Source organism: Octopus bimaculoides, chromosome 5 (assembly GCF_046866305.1).
Source record: "Octopus bimaculoides isolate indiv1 chromosome 5, ASM4686630v1, whole genome shotgun sequence".
Classification (NCBI taxonomy): domain Eukaryota; kingdom Metazoa; phylum Mollusca; class Cephalopoda; order Octopoda; family Octopodidae; genus Octopus; species Octopus bimaculoides.
Window position 1 is genome coordinate 16,190,075 of NC_142932.1, and position 9,670 is coordinate 16,199,744.

Here is a 9,670-nt window from a genome sequence, read left to right on the forward strand (position 1 = left end):
CTTTCGTGGAAAGGTCATCCAAATCTCTGGACATCTTGATCGGTTACTTGGGGAGCTACGGTAAGCAACACCTGTCTAGCGCCAAATGGAGTCGGATGGGAGGCCTCAAAAGACATTTTAAAATCCACAAAAATCAGAACTTACCTGCAGCTCTTGATGGTCAAAATCGGAAGTGCAATCTATGTGGGTGTCTTTTCATAACATTGTCTGGTTTAAAAAACCACATCAGATGCCATGATGATTCTAAGGTGTAGGTACGTCATGGCATCTTACGATCACGAGTCCAATACTTTGACCAATCACTAATCCATGCCCCTCAAACTCAACTGAATTGCCTACACTGATCAACTATGTTCGTGCGTGAATATTCCTCAGACATTTGCCCCTTTAACGTAATTTTGAGGCATAATCAGTCATAAAACAGTGTGTGACAATGCCGTACCTTTTCATTTGCAGATACACTTCACTCGACGGGCTTCTTTACAGTTACCGTTTACCCAATTACACTCATAAGGTATGGCTGTAGATAATGATACTTGCCCATGAAGTCACTGGGATTTCGTAGTTGCGAGGCAAACTTTCAACCATTCGGGCATACGTATATACATACATGCATACATGCGAACATCTATCTATCTATCTATCTATCTATCTATCTATCTATCTATCTATCTATCTATCTATCTATCTATCTATCTATATATATATATATATATATATATATATGCGTCTATGTGTATGTGTGTGCGTGTTTATGCATATATATGTATATATATACACATGCACATGTATAAACACATACATACACGCGCACACAGGCGCGTGTACTCCAATTAATATACTACACGGACACAACACCTCTCGTACTTATCGGAAAACACAGACACACACTCACACACACAGAGTCACACCCACATACACAGACCCCACCACCATCATGACAATCACCACCACTACCATCACCATCCCACCAGTACTACTATTTCTACTAGTCGCACCATGCAACAGGCTCCTACCCCATAATTTGAGCCACACCCACCACCCGAACGCTGTTTTATCACCTACCGGCGATGTAAGCCACTACCACCGTTTCTATATCGACACACCACCACCCTCCAGCTCCAGCCCCACCCTCCCTTGCAGACACATACCTAACCTAACCATTGCCTACCAAATAAACCATTACCACGCCACCACCGATCTACCCGTACCCTTCACACCATCACACATCATCTTATATTAACGTAAAGCCTTGTGAAATATTTTGCTACTTAATTCCTGCTCAGTATCAGCATAAATTAATATTTAAATTTTTCATCTCAAAGACTTCCGCGACGGAAAGTTACTACGCTTCAGTTCACCAATAGGTGGCACGCTAACGCTAACGATACGTGGTATATGTATATATATATATATATATATATATATATATATATATATATATATATATATATATAGAGAGAGAGAGAGAGAGAGAGAGAGAGAGAGAGAGAGAGAGAGAGAAACAGACAGAGACAGAGACTGAGAGAGGGGAGAAAGAAGTGCATATATATATATGTACATACAGAATATAATATATTATTTATGATGTATATGCATGCATATTTTATATGTACATGTATGTGCACGTCATTCTCATTCTCTTTTTGTCTATATGTGTATGAATGTATACATATGTATGTATGTATGTATGTATGTATGTATGTATGTATGTATGGAAGACAGTTTTTCTCTTAGACATAATATTGAAAACATGATACTATGTCCAAATTTTATTACTTTATAGTAGATTTTTTTTTCATATTTTGAATTTCTAGCCATTTTGTTCTAAACACTAAAGTTTTGAAATCCATCAGCTACCTTTCTAGAGAGTGCATGGTCGTATCTTCAGAATAGAGTAATTTTAGCGTGTGTTGAAGAATGCATTACTACTTTAAATTGAATTTTTGCCCCGTGGATTTTATAGTTTACTAGCTGGGCATTTCATTTTAGTTTTGACTTGAATACCATTGCTCTCCGTGATCTGCCAAACATGAAAGAAAATGTTATAAAAATTGAATCACCCAGAGATCAGACTCCACCACACAAAAAGAAAAAAAAAATAACATGGCATGTCCTGATTATTGGGATCGTTTCGAGGAGCTTAAACTTTATTCCCTCCAGCATTGCTGTGAGCGCTGCCCTATGTATGATGTGGGAAATATTCCAATAACATTGTCCGGATGATGTTTACATCATCTCTAATGTTCACGCAAAATATGGTCACCGTGCCGCCGTCTTCTACGAGAATGCTGCTCCTTTTACATCACAACATTAAGACAGAGCTATTTCGTCTCAACTAGCTCTACTCTATAAAATCATGCTAATACATCCAATTATATGTCCAGTTAAACCACCTACATCCGATTATATGTCTGCAAACAATAACTTTGTACTCATATAGGATATGGTGCCCAAAGAATGATTGTAATATGGAACCAATTCTAGCCGAAACTTACCTAAGTACCTAAGTATTCTACTTGTGTTCATTTGAGCATTTTACTGCTTGCCTCTAAAAGAGTAATGACCCGCGTCGGTCATGAATGACCATGGGATTGCACGTACAAAGTTACCTTCCGAGGCTAAAATCCGGGCAAGGCTGTTTATGGAAGAGCAAAGGTCGCCCATGTATACCGGCCTCCCCTATCTACGCCAGGGAAAGGCAAAGGACGATAGAGCTTGGCACCAGTGACGTAACAACGCATTTCTACAGCTGGGTGCAAGTGAAAAAAGTGTCTTGCTCAAGAGCACAACACACATCCCGGTCCATGCTTTCCTCTGTAGTTCCCTATATACATGCACTTGCACAATAGAGACAAACATTTATATAGAGTGAGATAAAAAGCATATATATATATATATATATATATATTATATATATATATATATATATATATATATATATATATATATATATATATATATATATATATATTATATATATTATATATATATATATATATATATATATATATATATATATATATATATATATATATATATTGGAAAAAATAATGGAAACACCTTAAAATTTCAAACAAATATATTTTAATATTTTAATAAATTTTAATATATATATATAGAGAGAAAGAAGTACATGTATATATTTATTGGACGAAATAATGGAAACACCTTAAAATTTCAAACAAATTTATTTAAATATGGGGTCGGACCGCCTTTGGCAGTAATTACAGCTTGAATTCTACGAGGTATGGACTTGTACAAAGTTTGAAGTGTTTCCAAAGGAATTTTTGTTCGTTCTTCAGCTAAAACAGTCTCCAGTTCTTGTAGTGGTGATGGCAGAAGATATCGACTCCTTACTTGTTTTTCTAAGATGCACCATAAATGTTCAATAATATTGAGATCTGGGGACTGTGGTATCCAGATAAGGTGTTCAATTTCACTAGAATGTTCCTCGTGCCATTCAGTGACAACTTTAGCTGTGTGAATTGGTGCATTATCATCCTGAAAGATTGCGTTTCCCTACGGAAACTGTTCCGCAACTATAGGAGGAATTTGATTACATAAAATGCTTAAACAGTCTTAACTTAATTCTGCCATGAAGGGAAACCATTGGGCCGGCGAATTTTCAAGATGTAGCCCCCCCCCCCCCCCCCCAAGATCATCACAGATTCTCCTCAATGTTTAACAGTTGGAAGCTTCTTTTGGCTCTCTCCACATGTATACTCGGTCGGTGGTCGGAAATAAGGTAAAGGATGACTCGTCCGAGAAAATAACATTCTTCCACTGCTTTAGGGACCAATTCTGTAGGTTTATACTCCACTCTAAACACTTTGCAACATTTGTTTTTGAAAGTAGTGATTTTCTGATTGCAGCCCGCCCGTGAAATCTGGCTTTTTGCAGCTCCTGGCGAACAGTTTTTGTGGAAATTGGGTTTTCATTAAGCTCTGCAGTAATTTTGAGAGCTGTACTTTTGTAGTCCTTTCTAACAATTCGCGTATCCTATCTGAAATTTGGGTTTTCATCCGGAGTTTTGTTTCCATGTGAAGGTTTTTCCCTCTTTCTCAAAGGCTGTCATTACTTTCGAGACAGTACTTCTTGATACACCACACATTTCGGATGTTTTCCTTACGCTAGCGCCTGCCATACGAGCACCAACAATTTGACCTCTTTGAAAGTCCGATAGATCTGTTATTTTAATTATCTTTTCCTTACGATATCTGAAAAGAAACAGCAATTTTAGCTAAACATATTAAGCAACACTAATAATAAATCAAAAATCATAAAAATAAACAAGCGTTTGACGGTTTTATAGAAATTTCAATATTGTGATGCTATAATGGAGGTGTTTCCATTATTTTTTCCAACCCCTGTGTATGTATATATAAGTATGAGGGTAAAAAATTAAAACAGTTTATTACCAGTGGTTCGCATGCTTAATAAGAGTCATAAGACATAAAATATTTTTATATATAAGAGTGTATAAAGATTTATATACAGAGAGAAGACCCTTGCCAGGACTTCTTACATACAGTGTATTGACAGGATTTCTTACATAGCATCTAAGAAGTCCTGTCAAGGATCTTCTCTCCGTGTATAAATCTTTATACACTTTTATATATATATTATGTTTTCAGTTCACCCAAGACTAGGCCCCCGTGCAATACGTCCCCTACAAAGGTCGGGATCACATCGTATAAGAACATTACAACACAATTTCTTCACTACAAATAGTCCTGCACTTTTCAATGTTATCCCGAAAGAAATTAAAGCAGAAAAAGACCCCACAACTTTCAAACGGTAGCTGGACAAATTCCTCTCGGAAATACCGGATAAACCACCTACACCTGGATACGTCTCAACCAACAACAACTTTCTGCTTGAGATATTCTGATGAACTATAAGTCTATTTTCTTCGTATTTGTACTGGTATGAATCGATATACTTTTTTGTTTTATTTCATTTTTAGTATATGTATACTTTATAAAACTATAAGTATACTCTATAAAACTATATAAAAAAAAGTGCTAAATTTCTTGTTCTGTATCATATACACAAGATTAAAGAAATATTACTTCATGGATAGTGCGGAAATGCGCAACAACAAAATGGCCTTTTGTGTAATTCCAACCCCGCCGGCCCACGAAGGGTTAATATAAATGCACCAAGTACTATCTATAAATAGGAAGATGACAACCGCACATCTTTCAGCAACATTAACACAATCAGTGCAAATATAAATTAATCAAACTTGCGCCCCATTCTCTCGACACACGTACAACACATATCCTTTTTACTTAAGGTATAAGGCCTGAAATTTTAAGGGAGAAGAGTAGTCGATTACATCGACTCCAAAAGGATAAAAGGCGAAGTCGACCTTGGCGGAATTTGAACTCAGAACGTAGCGAAATGCGAAATACTGCTAAGTATTTCGTCCAGCGCGCTAACGATTCTGCCAGCTCGCCGCCTTACGCGTACAACACAGACCGTCGAAGTGACCACAAATGTAAGGCTTCACAATTTGTATTGGTCTGTCTCTCCTTCAAATACATACATAAATGCACACACACACATTTTTTTTTATTCTTTTACTTGTTTCAGTCATTTTGACTGCGGCCATTCTGGAATACCGCCTTGAAGAGTTTTAGTTGAACAGATCAACCCAAGGACTTATTCTTTAAGCCTGGTACTTAATCTATCGGTTTCTTCTGCCGAACCGCTAGGTTATGGGGACGTAAACACATCAACAGCGGTTGTCAAGCGCACACACACATAAATATAAACGACGGACTTCTTTTAGTTTGTCGTCTACAAAATCCACTCACATGACATTGGTCGGACCGAAGCTACCGTAGAAGACACTTTGTCCAAGGTGCTACGCAGGGGACTGAACCCGGGACCATGTGGTTGGGAAGCAAACTTCTTACCACACAGCCACGTCTGAACACACACACACGCACATATGTGTGTAAGAAGAAAAGAAAATGGAGACTATGAAGTTAATAATTGTTTATTATTAACAACAAATTGCTCATCTTCGCTTCTGAGTCTGCTGAAATGAATTGATAAGCCTACATAACATCCAAAGGTACATCTTTATTTCTTCTGATGAAATTATACTCACGTCACATAAATGTAAATTTGATGTAATTAATTTATTGGATATTAATTGAAACAGCTATAGAAGTGAAAAGGACCAATTTGCTGTTAATAAACAATTAACTTCCTAATCTCCATTTTTTTTCTTCTTTTAAATGGATATAGACTATATGCTTTATATATACTTATTGTTTTAAGGGAATTTCATTCCCCCAAAATACTAGGTATTGAACCAGAATTTCCTTGAATGCAACCATCCCTTCTAGAGGTTAACATACTCTCTAATTAAATTTATATATATGATATACATATTAGTACCTCCAGTTCTCTGTAGCTACTAGATTTGATGTGTACACAAACAGAAAAGCTACTAGTTTTTGTGGATTTGGTTAAGTGATGTGGATACCTGTGATCAGAAATTAATAGGGGTAAAAAACGATTAAGATTGTTTATAATTTTTTTCAGTATTCAAATAAATAGGTAAAATTAACATAGTCTACAACATAGTTTTACGCACACACACACACATACATATACGTGTATGTGTAATGGCACAACAGTTGTAAACGTGCATCACCGTCATACATCCGGTGTCTTCACGTATAGTCATTTGTAAAAACGTGCAGCTATGGGAAAATATTACCTTGCTTGGAAACGCGTGAATATTGGCAACAGGAAAAACACGCGGTCGCATAAAAAAAAATCTGCATCAACGAATTTTGTATGAGTCATGCAAGCATGAAACAGTAGACATTAAAACAACGATGAAGTTATTCGTTGTGCAGTAAGAAGCTTGCTTCCCTACCACATCATTCCGGGTTCAGTCCTATCGCGTGACACCTTGGGCAAGTATTTTTTTACTATAGCCTCGGACCGGCCAAAGCCTTGTCAGTAGATTTGGTAGACGGAAACTGAAAGAAGTCCATCGTATATATATATATGTGTGTGTGTGTTTGTATTTCTCTCCCACCTCCACTTGACAAACGCTGTTTGTATTTACGTCCTCCATAACTTAGCGGTTCGGCAAAAGAGGAAGATAGAATAAGTACTAGACATTATAACAAAGTCTTCGGGTCTTTTTGCTTCAAGGCGGTGCTCCAGCATGGCAGCATGACTGAAATAAGTAAAAGATAAGATTCGTCTCTCCAGTTAATAATAACACCGCTTCCACTTAATTCTTTCGACAGGCTGTTAGCGATTGTTTCATGACGTTGAAGAATAATGCAGACTCCCACCTCTTTTTCATATTCCACCTCGTTTTCATATGTCTCACGTCCAGGTCTTACGCTCCAAGATAAAGTATTCTCATTAGAAATATATACACGTGACATAATTGAATTAACGAGTAAATTACTAGATATTTGAATACACTAAGAGTTTAGACAATCCATCCTCTGAACGATTGCAAGTCTTTTTATCCCGATATGTCAAAATCTGACAGTATTTAATAATCCGACTATTTCTGTATCACGTAAATAAATACTATTACACAATGTAAGTATATGCTAATATTATACGAGCTTAAGCAGGGTGAAACAATTACATTAATTAATATATAAAGATATATATTGATTAGACAGATTTCTTCAGCTAGCCCGCCATGCTACTTCAGGCTGATGACGAGTAAAGACTCAGAAACATGTCACTGAATGCAGGCTGGGCTGGTTGGAGGAGTTTGTCTCCCCTTTGTATGGATAAGGGCACAGAAAGTGTGTCAAGGCCTAATAGGAAGCGGTCTGGCTTCCTAGGGCTAAACAGCAGTAGTATATTCCCTTATTGGGACTGTCACGTTAAGTTGGCAGTATACAACTACTATATTGTTTGTGCAAATTTGTTAATTTCAGACTAGCAATATATATCTTTTATCTGTTTCAGTAATTCAGACTGCGGCCATGCTGGGGCTCCTCCTTAAAGAACGTTTAATCGAATGAATCGACCCCGCGATTAATTTTTCTTTAAGCCTGGTACTTATTCTACGGGTCTCTTTTTGTCGAGCCGCTAGGTTACGAGACGTAAACAAACCAACACCGGTTGTCAAGCAGTTTTAAACGAATAAAATTAACAGACAGCAAGAGGACCTGCACAAGAAATGTATTAGTTCGATGTTCGGTAAAAAAAAAGAGAGAGATTTTGATGTTTCGAGCACAGCTCTTCGTCGAAAAGGATAAAGTCCAAAGAAGGAAAAGAAATCGGCAACAGCCCGTGTGTAGTGACATTGCTATATATATTTATATATACGACGAGGTTTTAAGTTTCCGTCTACCAAATCCACTCTCAGCGCTTTGGTCAGCCCGAGGGTATACCTGAAGACACTTGTCCAGGGTGCTACGGAACCATATAATTGGGAAACAAGCTTCGTACTACAGGACCATGCCTGCACCTATACTACATATATTCAGCATCAGTAATGCGCACAGTGTGACTCAAGTGGAGCACTAGTGATCCATATCAAAGTTTTGGTGGTCTACGGCGAGTTTCATAAAGCCAATGAACTCCCTATACATAAAAATAAAGTAAATTTACATTGTATAGTGTATCTAATTAATTTATTCATCTAAAATATTAATGTTTTTGTTATGTCTCAAGCTACTGCTGTCTAGCACCTTCGGATGATCTCTACTCAACCGCTACACAACTTCTACTCGACTGCTACTCAACACTCCTACCACGGCCAGACTACCTCTATTTATATGTCTTTGGAGATCCTACTTCTTCGCCTGGGGGCGTCGACACAACAGTTTTTTTTGTGTTGCATAATGCAGTTAAAAGTTTTTTTAACTGCAGTAATTGATGTTTGGTGGTCTATTAATTTTTTCTTGTGAATTTTGTGGAAAAGTTGTGCACCAGTGATTCACACACACACACACACACACACAGAGTCTGATGACGGCAAGTAAGCCAAAACTTTGAAGTTACAGTCAACCTTGTTTCCTTGTAAAAAAAAGACAGGATGTCCACCAAGTCTGGGTACATGGGGATTAATACATACTTTAAGAAATTATTATTTCTACATATTTAATTGTGTATGTTATGATTTTATTTACTCCATGTACCCAGACCTTGTGGACACCCTGTATAGTATACATACACATGAACACAGTCTGATGACAAGTAAACCGAAACTTTGAAGTTACAATCAACCGTTTCCTTGTAAAAACTTAATATACATGTACACACACACATTCATGATATAACACTTTGTTCTTTCATGCTGGGGTACTAATATTTTTGAGGGTGAGGTAAGATTTGCAGTGGTGCGCAAGAGAAAAATGATCATGTGGTTGTGAAACTGTGTGATTAATTAAATCTCCGATATATGAAGGTTTAGTGTCCACCGGATGAATTTCCGAACATTTCTCTTTGTACAATTACACTTTAAACCTTAGGTCGCCTCAAGTCTTCTGATGTCTGAGATGCTGCAAAGAGGAATCGAACCAGAGACCACGTTATCACAAAAAGAACTTCTGAAACATAGATCCATACTCATAACTCACATAAATATACAAGGACATACGTACAAGCAACAACGTCAACAACGAGAATGAAAAAAATAAAAAAACACAACACATAG

General features: G+C 37.1%; 1 pseudogene; it reads right to left on the reverse strand.

Annotated features, from left to right (window-relative positions):
• The window catches only part of LOC106876743 (small ribosomal subunit protein uS2 pseudogene), a 1,569-nt pseudogene extending 1,535 nt beyond the window's left edge, over window positions 1–34 (reverse strand).
• Between the last annotated feature and the right edge of the window lie 9,636 nt (window positions 35–9,670).